Here is a 27,856-nt window from a genome sequence, read left to right as displayed (position 1 = left end):
TATCCCTGTATGCATGAGTCGTAACACTTGAATTTATAATCTGAAAAGAAAGATGTGATAAAATATTAATGTAAATGCATAAGAAAATGTAAAGTCAAAACAAGTACATAAGTTGATTTCCTCATTGATGCATGCAGTAATGTTTTAAAACATATATATATTTTATTTTTTAGAGAAACTGAGATTACATAAATGTTACACAAAATATAGGGGATTTCCATATGCCCTGCTCCCTAGCCCTCCCACATTTTTCCACATCAACTACATCCTTCATTAGTGTGGTGTATTTGCCACAATTGAGGAACACACCTTGGAGCATGGCCACTAAGGGATGATTATAGTTTACATTGTAGTTTACACTCTCTTCTGCACATTTTTGCAAGTTATTATGAGATATACAATGGCCTGTATCTGCCATTGCAATGTCATTCAGGATAATTCCCAAGTCCTGAAAATGCCCCCAAATTACACCTATTTTTCCCTTTCACTCCCCTCAGAACCTCCAGTGGCCACTCACTCTACATTCATGACAAAAGTTCTTCCACTGCTAGGATCACAAGTCTACAGTAGAACAACTCTAAGTCTACTCTAATCCATTGACCATTCCCCAGTCTTGAGGATTCTGTGATGGTGATGCCCACTCCACCTCTAATTGAGAGGGACTTAGATCCCATGGGAGAGATGGATGGGACTTTCTTGCTTGCAGTTGCAGACTCTCTCTGTTCCTTGATATGGTTGTTGTGAGTCATCATCTCCTTGTTAGTTGTCCTGGGAGTGTCCAACGAACTGGGAAGTAGGTATTGCATGTCTGTTGAGATTCAGGGCCCAACTAGCACATGGACAGCCCAAAGATTTAAGTCTCTTGGACATATAACTATCAACTCTAGTACTAACAGTAGGTTCAAATACAGGGGCAGCAGAGCCATGTGTAAGAAAAACTCAATGGAGTCCAACTCTATTGCACTGGGGAGCTTAAATTCCAAAGTAGGGCCCACTGGCAGGGCGCCAAACTCCTGAGCTGTCTGCCCTGCCTATACTGTATGGATGTCTCCAGAGCCCTCAGGAACCCCACAATTTGAGGTAATATTTACTTTGGAGTCAATGAGTTCCTACTGAGACTTGCATAAGCATAACCTCTAAAATGACCTCCCAACTCACTTTGAAGTCTCTTAGCCATATACACTAATTTGTCTTTATCCTTTCCCCCTTTTGATCAAGGTCTTTTTCCAGTTGCATTGCTAGTTGGTTCTTAGCAATAATCCCTCAGTGCCAGGAAAGTTCATCCCTGGGAGTCATATCCCAGGCTGGGGGCAGGTAATGCATTTATATGCTGAGTTTTGGCTTAGAGTGAGGCCACATTTGAGGAGCAAGGGGACTCTCTGGAGGTAATGCTTAGGCACCCTATAATACTATGCTCAGTTTCAATTGCAAAAGTAAAGGTTCACAAGTACAGTCATCACAATCAAGGGCCCCTCAATGGTCTATCCTCCTTCAGTGGTCCCTGCCCCTGTACTCAGGGAATTCTTGCTGTCCAATTAGAGAATGTGGCAGAGATCCCCAGGATGGGAATTTGATGTTTCTTTGGTTATTGTGTGGATCTCTACCCACTGTGACAATGCCCCATGGACACTTAAACACATTCATATGCCTTATAGGTTTGCCCCAGGTGAACCTCCTCACATGTATCCCCCATCTCTGACACCCCACACCAATGACCCTCCCCTACCATGGTTGTAACCTTTCTGTGATCCAAAACTTCTTCAAAATTGAAGCCAACAAAATAACCGAATACAATTAATAGGAAAATAACATAATAATGATGGTTTTAAAAAATAATGAATAAAATAAGAAAAAAAACTTTTGAAGTCTTGAGTGTGAAAGTGACCTGATGATTTACTGACTGAGAGTGAATGATCCATCCACATCTTTCAAACACTCCCTTTTGAGGTAAATGACATACATCTAAAAAAAATTTATTTTTACCACCGTTATTATGATTGTTGATAGTGAAAGAACGCTAAATTAATATAGCCATTATACTTTTCAAACATTTTCATATTAATAATTTTACTTGACTTTCCTAACATGCAGGTAAGTAAATATAATTTATACCTATTATATCGGTTATTATCTATACTCAACCAATTGTATATTTAGTTCCAGCACAAGGAAAATGCTAGTCCAGGTGTTGGGCATAATCTAGTTGGGAATTTGGAACCAGGAGGTTAAGTAATTTTCAAGGCCACATAACAAAGTTGACGCGTGAGGCCCAAGTCCGGGGCACATCCTGCCTCATCACCACTCTCCCTGGGACTGTGGAGTCAACAAAGCCAAGTGGACCAGAAACATGGCAATGACCTCACTTGCATCATGCATTAATGAATTGAACTGGCCACATGGAAGATAACCAATGGATGAGGACAGAGAATGGAGGAAATCTCATGGCTTAACAGAGAAGATGTAAAAGGTGACTTGGAGGCAGAAATGTGTGAGTCCTTGAGGAATGAAGCTTGGGTTGCTTAGCAAGGGAAAAGCATGAGAAGAAGAGAGGGTACGGTGTCATCAGATCAGCTGGGCAGCAAGGCTCTGCTGATGACAGGGTCTTAATTGCTGTGATTAGAGATTCTTAGGGAGAACTGGAGCCACCTGAAAGGAGTGTACCCTGGCATGGGATGGTTAATTAATGTACTGTCATCTGCAACTCTTGGGGGACAGAGTGTAGAGAAGATTGAAAAAAATATATTTGAAAATATAATCAGCAGACTTGTGAGAGTGAGGTGGGGGGAGGGAAAAAGGGGATAGAAGGTGACTCCAAGGTTTTGAGATTGGTTTATTGGGGTTGTATCAAGATAGGAATAGGATTGTTGCCATTTGTTAGGATTGCTCTCTTTGGGGACTCTTATTTTGTAACGATGAGCTCAAAACTTTAGTGTCTATTGATTTGACTCCTTTTTGAGAGGAGAAATGATGGGTTAAATTTCTTTTGTGTTTCTTTACATATTTCAGCACAGGGCTGGGAATATAATTATTGCTTTTAATAATTGCAACATGATAGGTAGAAAGTTCACAGACTTTGGTATCTGGTAAAATATGACTTAGATCCCCTAAAACTCTATAACTTATCAACAGTGAAGCCAGGAACAAGGCTACCTCTCTGAGCTTCTTTCTTCATCTGTAAAATGGGAATGATAGTAACAGCTGTATGAAGTGCTTTTCTGAGGATTATTGCATTTAATTCTATGCACAACCATATGAAGTTTCACTATCCCAGTTTTACAGATGATAAATTGAAGTTCAGGGAGCTTAAGAGACTTGTCCTTTATCACACAGTTAATAGCTGGGAGCCAGGATTCATATTCAGGCAAAGCTATTCTACTTTGTAGCTGACTTTCCAGTTCTGTGGCATGAAAAATAATTTTGTACCGCACTAGCCCAGTGCCCAGAACATAGAAGTAACTCTTTGCTATTGTTAATCAATTGGTGATGGGGGGTGGGGCAAACATAGACTTGAAAGGCTGAAGACAGAACAAAAGTCACAACATCCAGATCACGTTTCTCTTTCTCTTCCTTTCTATCCCTCAGTTCAGAAGAAAGGGCAGACCTGGAGCACACAATTCAAGAGCCTCAGTTTCTAGGGGATAAAAATAACCACCATGAAACGGAGGTGTTTGTGCTCCTTGAAGCTTGACTCCTATCCCAGAAATAGTGGGATGCCTGATTCCTTCCCCTCATTTCAGATCACACTTCAATCTGCCATTTATTGGACCTAGATGAAGCACCCTTTCTATGGAGCAGGATCAATTTAGCCGATTTGTTTGATTTAGATGCTGCTGAGATCAGTTCCTTGAAGCCCAGGATTGGCAAAGGGCAGACTTCTTTGTGAATCAGTATTTAATTAAACTGCTCCTTGTTCAATTAGCAAAATTCTACCCCTGGTTGTCACACAGTGATGTGAGCAGAAAGGGACCTCTAAAGTTGGACAAGTTTTGTTCAAATGGCATAGCAGGGCAAAAAACATAGCTGCCAAGGAAGAAAGAGATTTTTTTCCCCCTTCAATAGAAATGGATTTCAAATATAATTTCTGTTTCTTCCTGGTGAAAGGGCATCTCTCCCCATGAACCCATGGGATGCTGAGATGTTCACCATTTCTTTCGAGAAGTTCATGTTTCCAAATTAACTTGTTCAGATGCTAAGCAGAGACGCAGCCGTGCCGTTAGGAAGAGCAATTACTTTCCCTGGGTTGGCTCCATGCTGGTTCGTTCAGCTGGCTTTATGTTCCAAACCTTGGCTGGGTCTCGAATGGTGATTCAGTACTGTGGGGTCTCTGGGTTTACATTTTGGCCAGACTGGTGGCACAATAGGAGAGCCTGGTGAGAATCTTGTAAAGTGCCAGGTTTGTGCAACCTGTCTTCAGAGTCACTGGGGTGGTCTCCCAAGAGGAAAACTAAGAAACGCAGAGCAGCTTTTGACTGGCTTTCCCCTCCTTAAGAGAACATGTGCATGTACATGTGCACAAACATGCACACACACAAAAACACATGCACACACATACACACACCCAGCTCATGCAGCTCAACATCTCTGTAGCCTCAGAATTGTCATTGAAGGAGGCTTTGAATGAAAGCCCATCTCGGCTGTAGCTACAGCCTTGCCCTGGTCAGCATTGCCAAGCCAGCCTGACAGGAGGATTTGACCAGAGCACCCTTTCCAGGGCATTGTGTGGCGAAGCAGCAGCCCACCCTGGTGGGCACTGAGCTCCAGGTAGAAGCTGACAGTCCCTGCGGGTGGTGGCATGGCCCCCCTCACGCCTTGCTCCATGCTGTTGCTGTCACTTCTGACTGCCTGAAAGGTGCTACCACTGCACCAAGTGCTGCCAATGCCAGTTCCCTCTCGGGGCACAGGGGACAAAGGCACACACAGGATCTTCACATTTGAGAAAGATGATAATCAATCTTGCTCCATGTATATAACAGAGCTAATGCGGGGAAGAGCAATAAACCCCACCAGCTGCTCTGGGACACTGGAAGGGAAGGAGAAGGGGGGCTTGGAGATTGGAGGCTTTTTTTCTTCTTTAAACCTGTGGGAACAGATTCTATAGTAGATTACTCCACAAAGAGAGAGTGAGTGGGGATATATAATTGTGCAGAATGGAGATAAATGATAGATTTTCTAAGGAAGACATTTCACTTCTGAAAAATCAAACTAAAGCTCTCTGTGCTTAATAAGTGCATAAAGTTTTCACACACACACCCACACAAAGAGCATCACGTAGACATGAAGAGCCTTGTAATCATGCCAGAGTCAGCAAGACCTCGTTTATTTGGCCAGGCCAGATCATTTTGCGAAAGGAGGCTGTAACTCCAGCCAATATTAACAAAAGAGCAATTTTTAAAGTGTTTTCGGTGAATGTGGCAAAATGGGACTTTGGTTGTTTCCAGTAGCATCATTTATTGTTGTTCTTGACATCTCCCTCAATCTCCAATATGCTTTCCTAAAAACACAAATTCAACGATATTAACAGACAAAAGTGTCTGCGGTAAAATAACAGGTAGAAATACTATGTGAGGTGAGGTCAAAAGGGTTTCTTTACTGCACGATTTTTTTCAGAGCTTTGAATATACCAATGTAAAGGAGAATATCCAAGAGAGGGAGATGGCAGACAGCACTTTAAAAGTGGATTTGACCACACCAGGCTTTTCCTGATAAGCACCTCACAGAACCAATGTAAAGCAGAACATATTTTGGAACATTCCGGTGTAAAGGCTGTCCCCTGGTTTTAAAAGGACACATCCACCAAACCAGCCTTTACAATGTTTAAATATTTGGAGTCGTGAAATCCCTCTTCTAGGTTGGGATTCAGGGTTAAGTAGTGGAGACATTTCACAAGGCTCAGGGACCTTCTTGAGGACAAAGACAAGGGTAGGTCATCTGCCCCACCTTGGAAGGTGACAACATCCATTACACACTGAGTCTGAGACCAGTAGAGTGAGACAAATAATAAATGACCAAGCACTCAAGTGTGCCAGATGTTATGCTAAAAGCTTCACAAACATTCTAAGTTAGTCTTCAAAAGAGCTCAGTGACTACCTACCTCAACTTTGCAGCTGAGGAAACTGAAGTCGAGGGAGGTTAAGCAAATTACCACACAATGTAGTTGTGTGGTGAGTGGTGGAGGAGGAATTCAAACACAGATAGTGTGTCTAGAACAAAGTGAGGCAATCGGACTTTTAGCCAGTAGGCTATGTTGACATATCTAGATCCTGCCTCATTCAAGGTCACAGTTTAGCTGAGACCCAGGATTTTATTCTCCCATGGGAATGAGGAGTCCTCTGGGATATTAAGAATAGCTTTGTAGGAGTCTAACTGTCTTGGAGAGGGTGTGGGCTTCTATTCAGTGAGGACTTGGGTGCTTAGCTCTCTAATGTCTACCTAACAAGGGATCTTATAACCAAATATGGAGAATTTGTATTTGCAGTTGCCTTGGGGATTCATCACTGATGCAGGGATCCACCCCTATTCTTGCAAATAGTGATCTCAAGTCCCACTACTGCTATTCTTTGCTGTGCTAGGAGAAAAATTGTATTTGAGGAAAATTAAGGATTAACCTGTCCCATAGATTAATTCCTCATAAGCCTTTTCCAGTGGCCTGTAAGGTAACTGGACACCTTTGTGTTAAAGAAGGAGGGAGGATGAAGTAGAATTGGCCAGTTTTGCTCATAAGAATTTTACCCATTTCCCTGTGGTTATAGGAACTAATCCACTCTACTTTGTTGTAAAATCTTAGAAAACTTTAGCATCAAGACTGATTCTAGGAAAAAACAAAAAATACATTTTTATTTAATGCCCTCTGGGTACTTTTTCTTACTGAACTAAATTTAATAAAGAAAGCTTAGTCCTAATTATTAGTCAACCCTGGCAAACTCTTGACATCCAATTACAAGTTGAATACCATAAGATCAACACTCCATAGAACAGTATTTTGATGGTTCGTCTCAGTTGACCTTATTGCAGAGAAACACTTCTGGATCAGCTACTCTAGTTTGTAATACAGGGTGTTCTAAGAATGCACAAACTAGAACATTGTCCTTGCCCTCAAAGAGCCAGTGATCTAGTTGGGGAAATGACAGGTGTGTACATGCATCCTTCTAGGTTATACTTAGAAGGCACCATGAACAAAGCATAAGGACACATGGGACAGCAGAAAAGAAAGTTTGAACACAAGCAATAGAGGGGGGTAGTTGAATGGAGTAATAAACAGTCTTATGTTGCAGGAAGCAGATGGTTTGAGAAATAAAGGAACAGCAGAGGAGGGCTGAGGTGGCTGAGTTTCAGTTGGCCTGATCCAAGTATAATGAGTGGTTCTGGGAGTCATCTACAGATTCAACTCAGTTCCGAGATGCTTTTGGTGGCAATGGATCTCAAACCCATTAGCTACTAGACTGGAAGCTTCTTGAGGGCAGGAAGAAATGTCCAATTAACCATTCTGTTCTCAGTATTCAATACATAATACATGTTCAATTTATGGCAGGCACTCAGTGAATTTTTCATGAAGGACAAAATTAATTCCAGGCTTATTCCTAGCATCAGACTAGGAATTTCCTCTATAAATATGCACCTTTGGGCTCAGGTAGAACTGGTGTGGCTGTAATGGAGAAGAGTTAAGGTGAAAGAAGAGATGAGAAGAGAGACGCTTGCTGATAAAGCAATTGTATTAGCTTAATTTGGGTCTTTATTTCTATTTTTCCTTAAAAACCCAATATAAGTAGCTTTATGTCTTCATTTTCTTGAAAGAATATCAATAAAACATCCTCTTTTTCCTCCTCCAGGAAGACTTAAAAGATTCATGAAGGATTCCTGATAGGAGTCAAAATGGAATCTAAGCTTACTGTTTTGTACCTTGACTGGAGATAATTTTTTTCTCATAATTTAGCAGATAAAATCTTACTATCCAGAATCAAGATGGCAGAGTGAGACACTTCAGAGCTATGTTACCACACTAAAGCTTTGAACAACCAGCAGGAACATCTTTCCCAAAGTTCCAGATAATAGTTAAGTGATTGAAGTAAAATGGAGAGCTCTGAATCAAGAAAAATCCTACTTAAAAATGTTATGATCTCCTCGTGCCCTGGCAGGTCTCTCCTGCACACTCTCACTAGCTGAGTGTGGAGCTGGCCCATGATTCCTTTGCAGATCCTTGGTCCTAGTTCCAGAGGAAGCAGCGTAACCCTCATGCATTTATTGGGGGCATTTATGTCTGGTCCAGTTTCTCTGGTAGAGGCCAGAGGGACTGAACCAGGATACTTAGCACAAGCTTGCAATGTCAAAATTTGCCTGGCTTATGTAAGACCACTCAATGAGCTCTCCTACAAAGCATTGTAGAAGAGCAGTCAAGACATTGCTGGGAAGCAGACATGGCTCAACTGATAGAGCATCCACCTACCATATGGGAGGGCCCAGGGTTTGATATCCAGGATCTCCTGACCCATGTGGTGAGCTGGCCCATGCACAGAGCTGCTGCATGCAAGTAGTGCTGTGCAACACAGGGGCGCCCCCATGAGGGGCTGCCCCACGCGCAAAGAGTGTGCCCTGCAAGGATAGCCGCCCCACGTGAAAAAAGCACAGCCTGCCCAGGAGTGGCACCCCACACACAGAGAGCTGATGCAGCAAGATGATGCAACAAAAAAGAGACACAGTTTCCTGGTGCCGCTGAGGGTGCAAGTGGACACAGAGAAGTGCACGGTGAATGGACATAGAGAGCAGACAACAGGGGAGGGAAGGGGAGATAGATAGATAGATAGATAGATAGATAGATAGATAGATAGATAGATAAATAAATCTATCTTAGGGGGAAAAAAAGACAATATTGCTGGGACAAGGGATTGTTAGCAGTAGTACACTGAATGCCTGGGACTGTGAGAAGACCATTTCCTCAGGGAGAGGGCAATTTGTATCCATGTAAGCATGGCAATTCCTAGGGCCATACACAGATGCTCAAGAAAAGACATATGCTTGCAAAACTTTAGCCTGTAGCTATTCTTTAAACTCATTGTATTTATATGCTCTAAAGGAGACCACTCTCACAAGTCAATCTGCAAAGGTGTCTTTTTTGTTGTTGTAGATAGCTCCTGGCATTCAAGGAAAGCTCTGTTATAACAGATTCCAGCTTAAGGAACAGATACCTCAGCATCCAAATTCCAGCAATAACACATTAAAATAACCAAATGTCCAGGTTTCCACAAAAGATTACAAAACAAAAGAGATACAGGAAGTGATGGCCCAGGCACAGGAGAAGATTAAAGTACTAGAAACCATCAATGAGGAGGACCAGACCTGGGACTTACCAGACAAAGACTTTTTAAAAAATGGTCCCAAATATACTCAAAGAGCTAAAGGAAAACATGAACAAAAAACTATAAAGAATTAGGAAACAATAGTTGAACACAAAGAGAATATCAATGGAGAGATGGGGAAACAAGTAAAACTGAAGACCACGGTAATCTAAATTAAAACTTCCAGAGAGGGCTTAAACAACAGATTGGAGCTGACAGAAGAAACAATCAGAGAACTTAAAATAAGACAATTGAAATAATCTAGTCTGAGGGAAAAAAAAAAAGAATGAAGAAAAGTGAACAGAGCCTAAGGAACATGTGGGAAACCATTAAGCATACTAGTATATGCATTGTGAGGGTCCCAGAAGGAGATGTATGTAATGTATGTAATGAAAGATATGAATATGTACATCTAAGATACTCAGTGAACTCCAAACAGGATAAACTCAAATAGACCCATACTTGCCATGTTATAATTGAACTGTTAAATGCCAAAGGGAGACTTCTGAAAGCTACAAGAGAGAAACATGTACAAGGGAGATTCAATAAGATTAGAGACCAATTTCTCAATAGAAGCCATAGAGGTAAGAAGGCAGTGGAATGACATGTTTAAAGGCCTAGAAGAAAAAAAAAAAAAAACCAACCAAGAATTCTATATCCAGCAAAACTGTCTTTCAAAAACAATGAGGGCAATGTTAAGACATTACCAGATAAACAAAAACCAGGGGAGTTTGTCATCACTAGAAAGGCCCCACAAGAGATGCTAAAGAGAGTTCTGCAGGTTGAAAGGAAAGGACACTAACAATAGATTGAAGCCTTATGAAGAAATGAAGATCTCCAGTAAGGGAAATAAATTCAGTAAATACAAATGCCAGAACTATTGTATTTCCAGTTTGTAACTCCATTTTTTACTTCCAACAACATCTAAAAGGCAAATGCAGGGAAACAAATATGGCTCAACTGATAGAGCATCCACCTCCCATATGGAGGTCCAGGGCTCAAACCCAGGGCCTCCTGGCCTGTGTGGTGCGCTGGCCCACCTGCAGTGCTGCCATGTGCAAGGAGTGCTATGCCATGCAGGGGTGTCCCCCACATAGGGGAGCCCCACTCACAAGAAGTGTGCCCTGCATTGAGCCACCTGGCACAAAAAGAGCACAGCCTGCCCAGGAGTGGTACCGCACACATGAAGAGTTGACGCAGTGAGATGACATAACAAAGAGAGACACAGATTCCTGGTGTCACCAAGAATGCAAGCGGACACAGAAGAACACACAGCAAATGGACACAGAGAGCAGACAACCGGGGGGTAGGGGGGAAGGAGAGAGAAATAAAAAAAAATCTTAAAAAATAAAATAAAATAAAAGACAAATGCATAAAACGTTATAGTAAATTAGTGATTTTTGACTCAATATGTATAAACATGTAATTTGTTACAATAACTACATAAAATTGGGGGGACAGGGGGGTATAAAAACTTGGTTTGTATATCCTATTGAAGCTATATAGGAATCAAACCAAATGATATCGTTAAATATTTAGGATATTAAAATTTAGCTCCATGGTAACTACAAAGAAAATATCAGAGAATATGCAAATTCATAGAGACAGAAAGTCGAGTGCAGGTTATCAGGGGTATGGAACAGGAACAACGAAGAGTTAATGCATGGTGGGTGTAGGGTTTCTGGGAAAAGGGAGATGGGAAAGATTTAGTACCAGAAGGTGATAAGGGTACTGCAAAACTTGTGAATGTACTTAATCCCACTGAATGATATGTTTGGGAGTGGTTGAGACGGGAAAGTTTATCCTCTCTGTTCCTACAATTAAAAAAGGAAAGAAAGCAAATGCAGTTAAAGATGCAATGACAATTGAATGCAATATACATAATCCTGGTTGGGATCTAATAAAGGAGGAGCAAAGGCTTAAAAGAACATTATTGGGACACATGAAAAGTTGGAATATAGACTGAAAGCTTTATATCAATTTTCAATTTCTTGAATATGATAACTATATTTAAGTGGCTACATAAATGAATATCCTGGTTCTTAGGAAATACACATGGTTATTAATCGGTCAAGCAGCATGATGTATACAACTTACACTCAAGTGTTCATAAAATGGATTGATAAATAGATAGCTATACAGACAGACTAATGGATGGATAGGTAGAATGGTATAGAAAATGTGGCAAAATGTTAAGAATGGTGAATCTGATTATCTGGGCGTGGGGATGGGGAGAGTGGTGGTAAGGGTCTGCCTTTGTTCTCTGTATGGTGTTGCTATTATTTTTGTAACTGTCCTGTCAGTTTGAAAGTATTTCAAAATGAAAAGTTAAAAATAAACCTATTATCCACACACATCCCCCAACTCCTGTCTCATTTTATTTGCTGGATAAAGCATCAGCTTTAGGGTGTCTAGACCATCAATGATGTTTTTTTAAAGAGGACCATATTTCCATCAATGGATTTCGATTTTTAAAAGTCAAAACCTGAAATTAAAACACCAGCACAGTTTCACATTGTCATGGAGGACCAAGGTCTACTTAAGCAGGAGGGACATTGACTTAGGAAGAGGAAGTCCTCAGGCTAAGGAAGTAATGACTAGCAAATGGAAGTGGAGGCAAATGCATCTCCAGTCCCCAGGCTTCAGCGCAGTGTTTGGCAGATAAACTGTTTCTAAGCCTCTTTTGGTGAATGCGCATTGCCCTGAAAACGGGCAATTGGACAACGGGGTACAAAAAGAACGGATTTGGAAATAAAACAAATTTAAGTTACAATCTGTGTGGCCTTGGGAAATTATTTAATGCCTCTGAGTCTCAGTTATCCCTTTCACAAAAGGGAAGAACAAAACTTTCAGCAGCTATTGGGAATATTAGAAACAACCTGTACAAAACTTGTGGGATATACCAGTAGCTGCTCTTATGATTGACATCCCACCACCAGAATAAAAAGGGTTTTTTCCTTGTATCTTCATATTCTTTTTGGAATATATACAAGTGGAAATTTTAAAAAATAAAATACATAATCAAGCAAACATTTCTTAGTGAAACTGATACAGTGATGAATCAGAAAACTTTTATAGTGGAAGTAACCTGAAATTTTATAACATCACAATTTCTAAATTTCCACACCATTTAATATGTACAATGTCTTTTATGTAAATCATTTATTGAACAAAGACTTGAACAAATTGTCTTTTTCTTTTACTTTTTATTGGGTTATAATGTTTATACAGAGAAATGAACATAAAAGCACACAGCTTGGTGAATTTTTACAGTCAGAACCCACCATGTAATCAGCCCTCACAAGGAGAAAGAATGTTACAGCCCTCCAGCACGGCGCCGCACCCCCTCCATGTGCTTTTCCCCAAACAGGCATGATCCCCACACTGGCTTATAACACCGGAGATTGGCTAGGCCTGATTTCATTCTTATACAAATAGAACCATACAGTGGCATGCTCTTCATCTGGCTTGAACAGTTATATATTTTAAATGTCAAAAGAACATTGTGATTATACTAAAAGCTAGAAACAACAGCGATGTACAGTGGGGAAAGCATACAGAGATTGAGAGGTGAGGAATTTCCTTGTTTGTCTGTATTTTGTTTGTTATTATTATTGAAATAATGAAAATGCTCTAAGAATGATTGAACTGATGAACTTACAACGATGTGAGTATAGCAAATACCAATGATTGTACACTTTGGATGAATTCTATGCTTTATTCATATGTATCAATAAAACTGATTTGTTAAAAAAAAAAAAAAGAAAAGAAACTGTGTGACTGGGCCATCAAAACATAGACACACATCGGGAAACTATGATTTTGCAGATTTGACCTGACCAGTAAACACTAGTCTAATTATAATTATTATACCAGTTATAATACCAATTATAATTATTTATAATAATATAAATATCACCCTGTTTAATTGGTTAATTATTGTTAAAACAATATTGTTAATAAGTAATATTAATGATAAATTATGATATATCTCTATATATGATATATCTCTTCTAAAGTAATGAAAAATTAAAGCATTCTCATTCTTTGGAAGGGGAAGAGGCCACCAGACAAGAAACTGCAGCTCTAATGTGCACTAACTCTTTTTCTGCAACACAGACCCATACTCTTTGTTCACAAAATCTGTTCACCATTTCTGCTTAGTTCTAAGTGATTTGAATAGCCTTTGCTATTATAGTGCCCTGATGGCTCCTGTGAAAGATACAGCTGAAGGTCCAAATCAACATTTGTCGCCAGGCCTTACCTTGCCCATTGAATAGCTACAAAATGTGACATTCCCCACGACTTGAGGCCTTGGTCCAATTGAACAAGCTTGCCACCTACTCCTGAACCCACCCACTTAAATTTATTTCCTACTTAGCCCTGTGGTTTGCTGATACCACTGGAGGAAGAAGAAACTACTGGTAAGAAAATAATTTCAGAGGTCAATGTCCGAGCAAGATCTCAAAGGACCTGAATTCAGACTGATGCAATAAGAACCAAGAGATACTCATTTCAAATATATTTCCGGCTAACTTTCTGGTTCCATGTTAATTTCTGGAGTAGAATGCATAGGTCTTTATACTGATTAAGGACAATGAAGGAAGGGAGAGATGGTGTTTTTCAGCTTGGCAGCAAAAGTTCAATGATAGAATACAAGACTAGGCATTTTTCATAGTATAATGCAGAGTGGGGTGGTATGGTGAGTCCTATTCAAAAAGCGAAATTTAAAGTACAGCCAAAAGGCAGTGGACAATGGCAAATATATTTTATCTTAAATTCAATTCATTTAAAAATGGAGAGTATTATTTTTAGTCAAGCAAAAATTCTTAGTCAAACAACTTTCTCTCTTTGTGCTGTGTGGACAAATTGTTATTGTTTTCTGGAAAAAAAATTTCCTCCTTTTACTTTCATAAAAATAACTTATCCTCTTATAGAAAATTTGGAAGATTAGAAATGAGTTGAAAGAGGAAAGAATAAAGCACCTACCATCCTATAGCTGTATTAGCCAAATGGGGTCTGATATCAAAATACCAGAATCTGTTGACTTTTAAAAAAAGTATTTATTTGGGGTAGAAGCTTACAGTCACCAGGCCATAAAGTATAAGTTACTTCTCTCACCAGAGTCTATTGCCACGTGTTGGAGCAAGATGGCGGCAAGGTCTGCGAGGGTTCAGGCTTCCTGGGTTCCTCAGGGCTCAGCTACTCTGCCCTCTCCATAAGGTCAGCTGTAGACTATCAGGTTCTCTCTCTTCCCAGGGCCTCTACCATTTCTATGGAGCTGTCTCTATTCCTCTGTGTTCTCCTGTGTATTTTCTTCCCAGGGCTCTAGCGTTAAATCTCCCACCTCCTTTCTCCAGTACAGTTTTTTCTGGGAGTCTCTGCCGACCGAGGAGGTGGGGACTAAACATCCTACAGATTGGCCCAATCAAAACCTTAATCATTATTTAATCAAGTAAAAGAGGAACCTCTGAATCCAATATAATCTAATATGTCCCGAGGAAAAGACCAGTTCACAAGCATAATCCAGTATCAATTTGGAATTCATAAACAATATCAAACTGCTACACTTGCTATTATTATTTTTATGTATTTTCTCTCATTCAACATTGTATCATTAAGATACTTCCATGTTATTTTGAAGTCCTGCAAAATTTTTAATGGCTGCCTAATATTTTATTGAATAGATAAGAGTATCAGGATTTACTTAACTATTGACTATTTTAGTTTGCCAATGGCCTACCAATGCAATATACCAGAAATAGGTTGGCTTTTATAAAGGGAATTTATTTGGGGCAAAATTTTACCATTCTGAGGTTTTGGAAATGTCCAAATCAAGACACATCAGAGATGCTTTCTCATCAAAAGTCAGCTGTTAGCACATCCTGGAGTCCTGCAATGTGGCAGTCATAAGGGTTTCCTGTATTTCATATTATTTCCTTGTGTAAATTCCCAGAAGAATTACTTGATCAAAGAAAAAATTGTAGACTCCTACTAATATCACCAAAAAGCTTTCCATATGGGGTTAAATCCATTTATACCCTAACCTATGTGTGTGAGTCCACCTTTCGTGGGCCCCTCACCAACACTGACTATCACCTTGAAAAACAGGACCACCAGCACCAACAATAAAAAGAACTTTCCAGTTGGGTAGATTGAAATAATGTTTCCTCTTTTAACTTGTATTTCTATGACTATTGATTAGGTTGAGACCTTTTTCATGTGTTTTGCGTCTCTGCAAATAATTTTCTATAACATTTAAAAGGATGGCTCTTATCACTAGGCACTGTTAATGAGGTGTCTCCTTCTGCTGTAAACCATCTTCCCAGAACAATTGTGATGTTGATGGATGCCTGGACTGTATGCAAGACTTTGGGATTTTTTTTCTTTGGCTGGTTTTGATATTTACTTTTTACTGAAGTATAATATTCCTACAGAAAAGTGCACATAAACGCACAGCTTGATGAATTTTTACAAACAGAACCAGGCTGAATAACCAGCACCCAGATTAAGAAACAGAACTTAACCCACACCCCAGAAACCCCTCCTCCAACTTCACGCTCCATTCTCATCACTTTCCCCCACAAAGACATCCTCTATCTTGACACATTTTATATAAATAGAATTATATTGCATGAACTCATGTGTCTGACTTCTTTTACCAACATTCTTTTTCTGAGATTCATCCACACTCTTTGTTGTACTTATAGATTGTCACTGCTGTGTACTATTCCATTGTGTGAATATACCACAATTTATTTATCCCTTCCACTGTTGATGGAGATTTTCGCAGTTTCCAGTTCTTTCCTGTTATGAATAGTAGTGCTATGAAATACTCCAGAAGGTACTTATTTTTTGGTGAGCGTATGTCTGAATTTCTGTTGGACACACACCTAGAAATACAATGGATGGGACGGATGATATGCATATATTCAGACTTTATAGAAAATCCCAGTTTCCCAAAAAGACTGCACCAGTGTACTCTCCTTCCCTTTGTGTGTTAAGAGTTCCAGTTGATCCAGATCCTTGCCAATACTTGGCTGTTTCTGTCTTTTTCATATTTGTCAGTCTAGTGTGTATGTGTTGGTTTTCATTTTAATTTCTCTGAGGACAAAGAACTTTGTACACCTTTTTAAATGCTTTTTGGCCATCTGACTATCCTTTTTTTGTGTGAAATAGCTGTTCAAGATCTTTGTTCATTTTTCTATTGGTTGTCTGTCTTTTTCTAATTGATTTTAGGATATGAGTCCTTTATTGAATATATGCATTGCAGATATTGTCTCTTATTCTATAGTTGACTTTTAATTCTCTTATTTATGTCTTTTGAAAACCACATATTTTAAATTATAAAACAGTTCATTTTAATAATTTTTTTTCTTCTATACCTGAGTCTTTTGAGTCCTGGTTAAAAATTCTTTGCCTGCACCAGAGTCAGGAAGATGTTCTTATGTTAAATGAATGAATTATTATTTTAGCCTTTACAATTAGGTTTGCAATCTATCTAAACATGAGTTTTTTCATAATATTTGGTGGGATTTAGATACATTTTTCCACAATGATATCCAATTGACATAGCACCATTTTTTGAAAGACTATTTTCTCTCCACCTACCTCAAGTGCCACAGCACCTTGTCTTGGCTTTTTTTGGACCTTTGCATTTCCATATGAATTTTAGAACAACTTGTTGATTTCAACCAGGAAAAACACCTGCTAGATTTTCTTTAAGTGTGCATTAGATATATAGATTAATTTGTGAGGATTTGATATCTTTACAATATTGATTCATGAGCATGGTACATCCTTCCGTTTGTTTAGATCTCCTTTATTTTTTCTCAGTAATATTTTCGTAGCTTTCAGTATAAAAGCCCTACACATTTTAATTATATTTTTCCTTATGTATTTGATTTTTGATGCTACTGTAAATGCTAATTTTAAAAATTTTATTTTTCATCTTTTGTTGCTAACTTGCAACAAAACAGTTATTACATAAGAATACAATTATTGTCCCATATTGTCCTTATATCTAGAAACTTCACTACATTCTATTCTAAAAGGTTTTTGGTAACTTTTTCTGGGATATTCTAGGTGCACAATTATGTCATGTGTGAATTATGACACTTTTATTCCTTCCTTTTCAATCATTATGCCTCATTTCTTTTCATTGTTCTGTTGCACTGGCTAGGACTGTCGGTATAATATTGAATAAAAGTGGTAAAATTGGGTATTCCTGATTTCAGGGCAAATTTTTCAAAATTTGTCATTGAGTATGATGTTTTGTTTTTTTTTTTAAAGATTTATTTATTTATTTATTTCTCTCCCCTCCCCCACTCTGGTTGTCTGTTCTCTGTGTCTATTTGCTGCGTGTTCTTCTTTGTCTGCTTCTTGGTTCTTTGTCAGCAGCATGGGAATCTGTGTTTCTTTTTGTTGCGTCATCTTGTTGTGTCAGCTCTCCGTGTGTCCGGCATCATTCCTGGGCAGGCTGCACTTTCTTCCGCGCTGGGTGGCTCTCCTTACGGGGCGTACTCCTTGCGTGTGGGGCTCCCCTACGTGGGGGACACCCCTGTGTGGCACGGCACTCCTTGCGCGCATCAGCACTGCATGTGGGCCAGCTCCACACGGGTCAAGGAGGCCTGGGGTTTGAGCCGCAGACTTCCCATGTGGTAGACGGATGCCCTAACCACTGGGCCAAGTCCGCCACCAGGTTTTTTTTTTAAGGAGGTATGAGAGATTGAACCCAAGACCTCATACATGGGAGGCAGGTGTTCAACCATTGAGCTACATCTACTCCTCTATAGATTTTTAAAATAAATGTTTGTGCTAGTTTTCTATTGTTAAACAACTAATTGCCACAAATTTAGCAACTTAAAACAACACAAATTATTTCACAGCTTGGTAGGTCAGAAGTTTAGGTAAGGGTGAACTGAATTCTCTGCTCAGTATCTCACAAGGCTAAATGGAGTGTTGGCTAGAGCTAGGTTCTTATCTGGAGCTTTGGGTCCTCCTCTAAGCTCATTCAGGTTGTTGGCAGAATTATTTTCCCTATGTATGATTGAGGTGCCCATTTTCTTCCTGGCTCTCGGTCAGGGATTTCTCTTAGCTCCTACAGGCCATTCTCAAGTCCTGGCCTTGTGTCCACCTCCATCCTCAAAGGTAGCAGTGGAGAATATCCTTCACATTAACTCTCTCTAACTTCAAGGAGGGCACTGTCCCTTTTAAGGGCCCACCTGATTAGGTTGGACCCACTGAATAACCTGTTTTTTGATTGACTCAAAATCAGTGCTGTCAGGAAAGTGGCATTCCATCATATCTACAGGCTCTTCCCACCCTCAAGGAGAGGGAATGAATTGTACAGGGCATGCACACCAAGAAGTGGGAATCTTAGGAATCATAAAATTCTGTTTACCACAATATTCTTTATTGAATAATAAGCCTATTCCTAGTTTTCTAAGAATTGTCATAAATATATGCTGAATCTTGTCAAATGCTTTTTCTGCATTTATCAAGAAGACTATATAATTATCTCTTTTGTGTTTGTGAGTTGTATTGATTGATGTTTCCAAAACTCTACCTGTCCACTAGAGATGGATCACTGTATCCAAATTGCAAACATTATGTTGAACCGTACAAAATGGCTAATATTTGACCATATTTGACTGACAAATAGAAATTTATGTGGTTCAAACTAGTCTTTTTTAAATAATTTGTTTGTCTTTTTATGAGAGAGATTGGTCTGTAATTTTTCTTTCTTGAAATGTTCTTGTAGGGCTTTGAAATCAAGGTTATTCTGGCTTTCTAAAGTGTTGGTAAGTATTCCATCTTTTTTTCTTCTCTGGAAGAGTTTGTACAGAATTGGTACTCTTTCATTGTTCCATGTTTCATTGTTCCATGTGTGAAGCTATCTGGATGCCTGCCAGTTTCGATCACTTTGAAAGACACTCTCCCTTCAAATATTCTAGCTGATACTGAGGAAATCTGTTTATACAGATTAATTTTCTGGGCTGTCATTGATGATGATTTTCACAAGCAAGGCAGTGATGATGGAAAAAATATATGGAACAGTCCAGGGAAGAAAAGTTCAGATGTCAAAGAGGTATTACTTGAATAATATTCTGACTCTTCCATTATTTTTACCTGAGAGACAGGTGCTCTGCTATTGATGATGATGCCTTAGGGAATCTACTCTTAGGAAAAAAATCAAGTCGCTTTGACTCAATCCTATGTCCTAGTTTCTTTGATTCATAGAAGGCATCAGCTGGGCCACCTGTCAGTAGAGGTGTGTTCTTGGGCAAGGAATTTTGCCTTGTTGTTCCTCAGTTTCTTCACCTGCACAAATTGCAATACAGCATTACCTACATCATACAATCAAGAGATTTCATTTATATTACGGAGCTAAATTAAATTAAATTAACCTGACAAATTAGCACATGAATAGCTGATAAAGAGTGAGCACTTAATAAAAGTTAACTTTAAACATGTTTATCTAATCGCTTCAGTTTTCTGGAAAATGTAGTCTCAGCAGTAGCAACAATTATGTTGGTGACATTTCTGAGGTATAATAGCAATTTTCTTGTTCTTAACCCTGTTAGCTTTTGCCTATTTGACTGAAGATTCTTGAATAAGGCATTACTTTATTCATAGTTTTATCTCCAGTCCCTGATGTGGACCAGGTGCCAAATAATCTCAATTGAGTAAATGAAGAGACTAACCCAAAATATTAGTGACATGTATTTACTAAATTATGCCATAACCTTACATTTTAAGAGCATGTAATTTCCTGAAAGACTTGGTTTAATAATTCTCTCCCCATGATTTTTTCATATAAATTCTAGATTTAGGTTAACTTGAAAATTTAAATATAGATGCAAAAATAAATTAATTTATAGAGACAGTCACTTTATAAAGGTCATGAGCAATATTTTAAAAATATACCTAGGGCAGACAAAATACAGAGCCAAATTTATCCATCTCAACCTTAAAAAGCACTTCTTCACTTAAGAAACTTAGACAACACAAAGTAAACACAAAATGAAAATTTCACTTCTAAAGTGGTTCTCAGAAATTTTCAGTAGGTATATAGCATGAAATATATCTTTTGAACTAAAGGATGATTAGTTGTTTATCTGAAAGGCACGTTCTACTGCTTGTCCTACATTTTTATTAGATAAATCTGGCATCCTTAATTATGACTTTTAATAAGGGAAGCTCTTGAGTCAACCTATGTCATACACGGCGGCGGACTTGGCCCAGTGGTTAGGGCATCAGTCTGCCACATGGGAGGTCCGCGGTTCAAACCCCGGGCCTCCTTGACCCATATGCAGCTGGCCTGTGTGCAGTGCTGATGTGTGCAAGGAGTGCCGTGTAACGCAGGGATGTTCCCTGCGTAGGGGAGACCCACGAGCAAGGAGTGTGCCCTGTGGGGAGAGCCGCCCAGCACGAAAGAAAGTACAGCCTGCCCAGGAATGGCGCTGCACACATGGAAAGCTGCCACAGCAAGATGACGCAACAAAAAGAAACACAGATTCCCATGCCGCTGACAACAACAGAAGTGGGCAAAGAAGAAGACACAGCAAATAGACACAGAGAACAGACAACTGGGATGGGGGGGGAGGGGAGAGAAATAAATAAATAAATCTTTAAAAAAATAAAATTAAATTTAAAAAAAAACCTATGTCATACAGTTTTCTGTGGAAGCATGGTTTAAGAATCTCTACTTTTGGTGCCAAATTCAGAATGAAAATAACTGTTGCCGTATTCAAAGGAAACTAATTCTAAGCAAGGTTTATCTTTTAAAAAGCTTTGAAAGGAGGATACAATTTAACCCCCATCTTTGTAAATGCTTTTACTTTAATTCTACTTCAAAAACTAAATTTTGAAGAAAAGTAAACATTTAGATAGCAAATAGTTAGGTATTTCAGCTCCCTGACTCACAGCAAAGTAAAACTGCCTTTCAGGATAAATGAGAATACAGGAGGCTGCACCTACTATTCCCAGTGCACAGCTTTGAAGTCCATATAAACTTGTATATTGAAAAGCTATGATATACTAATTCCTTCCTGAGTGAAAATTAACCTGGTAAATGATATTTCTCCAGATGCACAAAGATCTTAGGTAGCTTGCTTGTCCTGTAGTTTCCCTACCCCTGATTTTAATCAGGCACAAGATAGAGCATTGGTCTGTGTTTCATTTCCCACATGGAGAGTGAAACTATTATCTACTCCCACCAACACATGAAAAAAATAATAATAAAGAGATAATATGAAACACATACCAGTGTATTTCTTGATTATTCCAGGATCCCTCATTTTATTAAAATGAACACAAGTGTTTGTGTATCTCCTAGCAAATCCCAGTGGCTAGGACAAGCCTTGTTTAGCATCTGCTACATACATGGTCCTGTGGAACAGTATGTAGAGCTAAAAGAATAAATTGGAAAAAGCCTTTATGATGGAACTCTAACCATTGAGAAAGAAGGTACTCACTTCAACACTCTTCAAAAATGCTCTAATGCTCGTATTTCAAACGAGGATGGTAAATTAAGAAGTACATGGGAAACAAAAAGCCTTAAGCTCTAAATAAAGTAGGATTTGCAGAGAATTTCCAACTAAGTGTTCCTGTTATCACAGTATAGGATAACAAATAAGGTGATAACTAGGCCTTTTCCAACAGCAAAGAATTAGAACCATGGAAGCAGCTTGGATTAAAATGAAATAAATTTTGGTCTGAGACTGGTAATACTGAAGTCATGTTCAAGAACTTAATTCTTCAATTCAGACAAATGGTGATAAAGATAACAACTTACTTTATTAATTAGCAAGGTCCTTTAATTGTAAGCACCCAGACCTACACATAAACCTGCCCATGACCCTGGTATACCACAGGGAGGATTTAATTCTATAAACCCGCATCCTTTGCTTTGATTAAATCGAGTGAAGTCATTTTTCCATCTGTCTTTGGCATTGTCCTCTAGTCATTAATATGTAGAAAAAGAGGTGATTCTACCTTCCATGCTTGTCCTTTTAAAATTGAATGGTCATCTTTTGTACATGTACCAAAATGGGGGGGGGAGGGGGAGAGGGAGGAGTGCTACCAACATTTATTTCTTCCATTGTCCCTCATGAGCTTTGTCCTGTGGTTTCTACTTTATGGAAAGTTAAACCACAAAGTTGGTCAGCCTATTTTGGCAGCTGATCCATGCGCTTTGGGTAAACAGACTTTCTCTGCACTCTTTATTCTCCATTTTGCTCTGCATTTTGTTCTCTCTTGTAACAGCAGAACAAGGTTTTTCAAAGCCAAGACAGAAAAGGGAGCCAGGGACCCAAACAAGATGACATGTACTGTACCAACACTCCAAGCGAACACCAGCCTTGCACAATAGCAGCTTTACAGAACACACTTTGTGTAGCAGTTACTGTTGTGTGTTGCCCAAAAGGGAGGCGACCAGCAGCAGAGACCGGTGGGTCGCCTTCAATACTGAGACACAAAGACAACTGGCAGGAAGAAAGAGAGAGAAAGAAAAAAAGAAAAAAAGAAAAAGAAAGAAAAAAAACCCCCACAAAACAAAAACCAAAAAAACCCCAACCCTGGGTCAGGTCATAGCCACGGATTCCTATATAAAAAATGGTTCATTCATCAGAAAGGCTCAAACTTTATTTTGACATAATGCTAGTTTTTCATTTTACAAAGTGCCTTTCATCATATTGACCTGAAGTTTCTTACTGGGCATCTGAATTAGAAAATAATTATTTAGAAAATGGAAAGCTAGATGCTGCAGTAGAGGGAAAAAAGTAAGTCAAATTGTTTTCCTCCTTTGAGACTTAATTTCAACACAGCAGAGGGAAACACATTGGTGCTTGCTTTCCTGCATCTTTTATGAGCCTCCTTGATCACAGAAATCACTATTAAGGCTTAATTTAAATAAAGAGTCTATAAAATTCATCCTGAGTCGCTCTAGATAAGTGTGTCTTTTGCATTCTTAGGGCTCCCTGAAGTATGCACTGTGAGCCAGTCTTAGACTTCTAGATATAAAGGTCTGGGCCATTTTGCTCATTGCTGCATCTTTTGATCTTACATCTAGGCTGAATGGAGACACTTACTGGCATTTAGACTGAAGCATTCTGGGTGTCTTAGTGGGCTTTTTGTTTATTTGGCAAAATGCAGAAACTTTCTAATCTCCTACTCATGGGAAAGGAAGCTCAGTTTCTCCTCCTACACTATGGCTTATGCAAGTGGCTTATGCAAACCATAATTAGATAATTTTTGGAAAAAAGCCTTAGCCTCATGATGTGAACAAAGGCATAAGGAAGAATATTCTTCTCTATGTCATGAACATATAGGGATGTTTTCAACTTGTGCAAAAAGGCATTTTTCCTTGAAAAACACAATTTACATCAAGTACATTTTCTGAAATGGAATCTGTGATATTGGTCTTCTCTCTGCATGCTCATTTATGAAAAAAATATATAAATAACTTTCATTAGTTTTAATTATATATGTAATACATAAAAACAAAAAAGCAAAAAGCAAATACAAATAGAAACATAAAAATCACCCATAATCCCATCATGTGAGATTATCTTTATTAACTTTTTTTTATGATAATAATATTCAAACTTTATTCAAAATTACCATAATCTAGGCATACTATTAGGAACTTTACACAGGTTATCTAATTTTATCTTTTTTAAAAAACTTTTTTATGTATTTTATTTTGAAATACTTTCAAACTTAGAGGATAGCTGCAAAAAAAATACAAACCCCATACACCAATCCCCCACCCCAGATACCCAGATTCACCGACTTTAACATTTTGCCCCCTTTGCAATATCATTCTTTCTACATCTATCATCTATCTGTCATCTGTATATCTGCCTGCCTGCCTGCCTGCCTGGCTGTCTGTCTATCTACTCTTCTGAACATTTGAGTACAGAATGCACACATCACACTCCTTGAACATATTTCCATACACATCTATGAACAAGGATATTCACTTATGTAATCACCTTTAATGCAGTTATCAAGTTCAAGAAATTTAACATTGGTGTAAACCTTACGTTCTATATTTAATTTTTCTTATGTCCCAGTAATAATAATGTCCTTTCGAGCCTTTTCTCCTCCATTCTTAGATCCCATCCAGTATTATATATTGCATTTATTTATTTATTTTAATAAAACATGAGCGGGAAGAAGAGATGTGATGAGGGGGCATTTTTGGGACTTTGGAGTTGTCTTAAATGATATTGCAGGGTTGGATACCGGACATTATATATCCTGCCATAAGCCACTGAATGTACCAGGGGAGAGTGTGAACTACAGAGTAAACTATTGTCCACGTGGTGCAGCAGTGCTCATTATTAACATTTTGATGTACAACTCCCCAGACATTTCCTCAAAATTTATATATATATGAATTCACCAAAAAGAAAAGCAAACTGCATTTGCATTTTAAAAATCAAAATGTCTCTGTTACTCATATACTTTTTTGGAAAGCTGTTTTTTTAATCAATGTATCACAAATAACTTTAAATGCCAACAAGTCCATAACATCTTTTAATGACTGCAAAGTATTACTTTATATAGTCATACCATAGTTTAATCAAACAACCCATGTTTGTTGAATATTTTTATTGTTTCTAAATTTTCACAATTATATATACCATTGTATTAAAACATGTTCATAACAACTTTATATTTACACTAATTTTTCCTTTAAGATCAATTTCCAGATATGGAATTACTACGTTAGAGGATGTAGACATTTTTAAAGCCTTTGATACTTAATGCCAGACTGGCCTCCAGATGGGTTGCACCAATTTAATCTCCTACCAGCAGCATATGAAAGTAAGTGGTTTGCTATACCCTCATCATCTCTGGATACAATATTCCATTTTCATGTTGGTCAATCTGATAGACAAAAAATAATTTTAGCCCATCCTTTTCAAAGCAAAGAGGTGAGCCTGGGATGGTAAAATCTCTGTTAATGACCATGATCATCTCTGTTTTTTCTCACAAGGACTCTAGGAATCTTGGAGATTGATAAAGATTCATAGCTTACCAAATTGAAACTAGAAAAGTCAGAACTCTAAGAATACCTTTTTAGAGTAAAAATAAGAGTTCTTTAAAGGTGTGAGTATAACTGTGGTAAGAAATAACAGAGTGTCATCCTAACTATTTTGGAAGGTTTTGAGAAGAACAGTGTAGAGATACCTTCTTTGGTTGTCCATTACTACTCCCTCATAGCATCTTGACTGTTTTTCTGGACAATCCCTATTCTGTGTAGTTTTGGGAGGAGATGGTCCCCACTCCTAGTCCCAGAGCTGAAGAGGACATTGCATCAGCATATTCTCAACATAGGAAAGGATAAGTCACCTGACTTAGCCTTGGCCAATCAGACATTCTCACTTAGGACTCTGATCTTGAGGGAAGGTCACAATGATGTGGAGATAGTTGTCAACCATGCATCTTCAGCAATGGTGTGCTTCTTACAGTTTAGCCCCCCTCCCAGAGTCCTCATGATTCTTGATTATTCTAAAGCCCCCATATCCTTAAAAAAAAAATTCCCTTCTTATGTTGCCAAAGTCAGTTTCTGTTGCCTGGAGCCAGGAACTCTACCTGCACGCAAATAGATAATATGATAGTTTCTTTTAAAAGTTGTGAAGGTTAAATAATTTTTCCTTCACCTTCCAAAGTTATATCACATCATGAAGAATGTATGTTAAAACTCAGCCCTCAAATGTAGTAAATCTGCTTTGTGGCTTTTCTCATTGCCTTGCTATGATGAAAGCTGATACCAAGATTTACTTGTTCAGCCCATTGCAAAATCCAAAGCCTCTTCTACTTCTATGATATCTCAGTTTTCATTAAGGGACTTACCTTATACACATTGAATATTGCTTTAGAATGGAAAAATACCATGGGGCTTTCCTCAATCATGCTAAGTTGACTGCAAGAAGCCACAAATCTCTAGAGAGATAAAAGGTTTTATATTCAAATCCACCCTTTTTGCTTTTCTCCTCCTCTTTTCTTCCTCATCCTCTGACATCTTTTTTCTCTCAACAGGCTAAAGTCAAAGTAGCTTATTAAAAAGCACCCCAAACCAAACTGCAAAAATATATGCCCAAGATTCTTTAGTCGAAGAGTCCCCCAATAAATATGTATTACTCAAGTTTATGTTTTTTTCTCACTGGAAAGATAATAATAATGAACACAGGAACAGTCATTAAGCACTTCATACTGTGAAGAACTTTGGTAAGCACTATATTTGGATCATCTATTCGATCCTTCACAATAACCCTGTGGTGGTGGTAATAATAATAATAATAATGGTAATAAAAATACATTTATTTTTATTAAAATACATTTTATTAAAAATACATCTATTGTTATTGTCCCCTATTACAGATATGAAAGGTGATACTGGAGATATAAGAAAACTAGCTCAATGTACACAAGTAGAAAATGGCAGAGCAGGATTTGCATTCAAGCCATCTGACATTAACCACTTTTTGTTATGTTGGTGTTTCAGAAATCACAATTGCTGCAAAATTTCACCACACCACCCCCACTCAGCCCAAACACTTCTGTTATTTCATCAGATGGATTCTTCAAAGACCTTTTCTCCTGTTTAAGAAAGACTTTGTATACAGCACTTGGAACTGCAAACCTTTGGGGGATGCTTTGATGGAAATATGACGTGAACTTTGACTCCTCTCATATAAATTGGGTGGCGTTTTGCAAGTCACATTAAGTCTGTAGAAACAATCCGGCAGCTAGGGGTAAGCTTCTGCCACTCCTCAGCGTTTTCTGGGTTCTGTGTCTCAGGTGGTACCCCTCTCTCTCCTTGGGTCTGGGATGTCGCCAAGCAAGGGCGATGGAGAGACAGAGGCCAGGCACCATGGAGGACAGGGTACGGGGCTTCCTCCACACTCTGCCTTATTTTGCTCTTATAAATTGCATCTGCTTCAAGCCAGTAATTTTCCAACACTGGATTCCAAGCCAACCATTCGGCGCGCATCAAACCACCAGCGTCTCCTTTCGTGGGTCAGGGCCCTTGAAGACGCCGTTGCTGGCTTGGAAGAGGCCACCCCACAGGCCTACTAGTCTTCATTTGCTTGTTGAAAGGCAGAAAGTTGCTCAAATTCTTCCACAATTTTTCCTCTCTTTTTTTTCATCCCCTGGAGTGAAAGCTTGCAGACAGGAACCTTTCCGACTGCCCTGTTCCAGTATAAAATGTGCTGCTTGCAGACAGATATTCTTGAACCAACTCAAGCCTCTCACTTTGCTCCCTTCTGTGTTTTCATGTTCTGAACTGCGAGGCTACCCCACAAAACAGTTTATATATGCCCATGACACAAAAAGACAAACAAACACGAAGGTTTTGGGGGCAACTGCCATCCCTGCATTCCCATTCCCTTTCTGTTTCCTCTCATCACTGAATCAAGATAGTTGTTTCATAGTTTAGTCCAAAGACATGGGAAAAATGGAGTTTTTAGAAGAAAAAGTTTTGTTACACAGTCTTAAATTGCAGCCAA

The 27,856-nt window shown here is 38.7% G+C and overlaps 1 long non-coding RNA gene across 1 annotated transcript; it reads left to right on the top strand.

The window, feature by feature from the left end:
* Positions 1-2,326: 2,326 nt before the first annotated feature.
* LOC131280643 (uncharacterized) lies at positions 2,327-21,059 on the top strand. Its single transcript, XR_009188328.2, has 3 exons — positions 2,327-2,488; positions 19,093-19,132; positions 20,714-21,059. It is a non-coding gene; the product is annotated as an uncharacterized lncRNA (long non-coding RNA).
* The last annotated feature ends 6,797 nt before the right edge of the window (positions 21,060-27,856 follow it).

The sequence above is a fragment of the Dasypus novemcinctus genome, chromosome 12 (assembly GCF_030445035.2).
Source record: "Dasypus novemcinctus isolate mDasNov1 chromosome 12, mDasNov1.1.hap2, whole genome shotgun sequence".
Taxonomy (NCBI): domain Eukaryota; kingdom Metazoa; phylum Chordata; class Mammalia; order Cingulata; family Dasypodidae; genus Dasypus; species Dasypus novemcinctus.
This window is presented reverse-complemented; position numbering and strand designations above follow the sequence as displayed.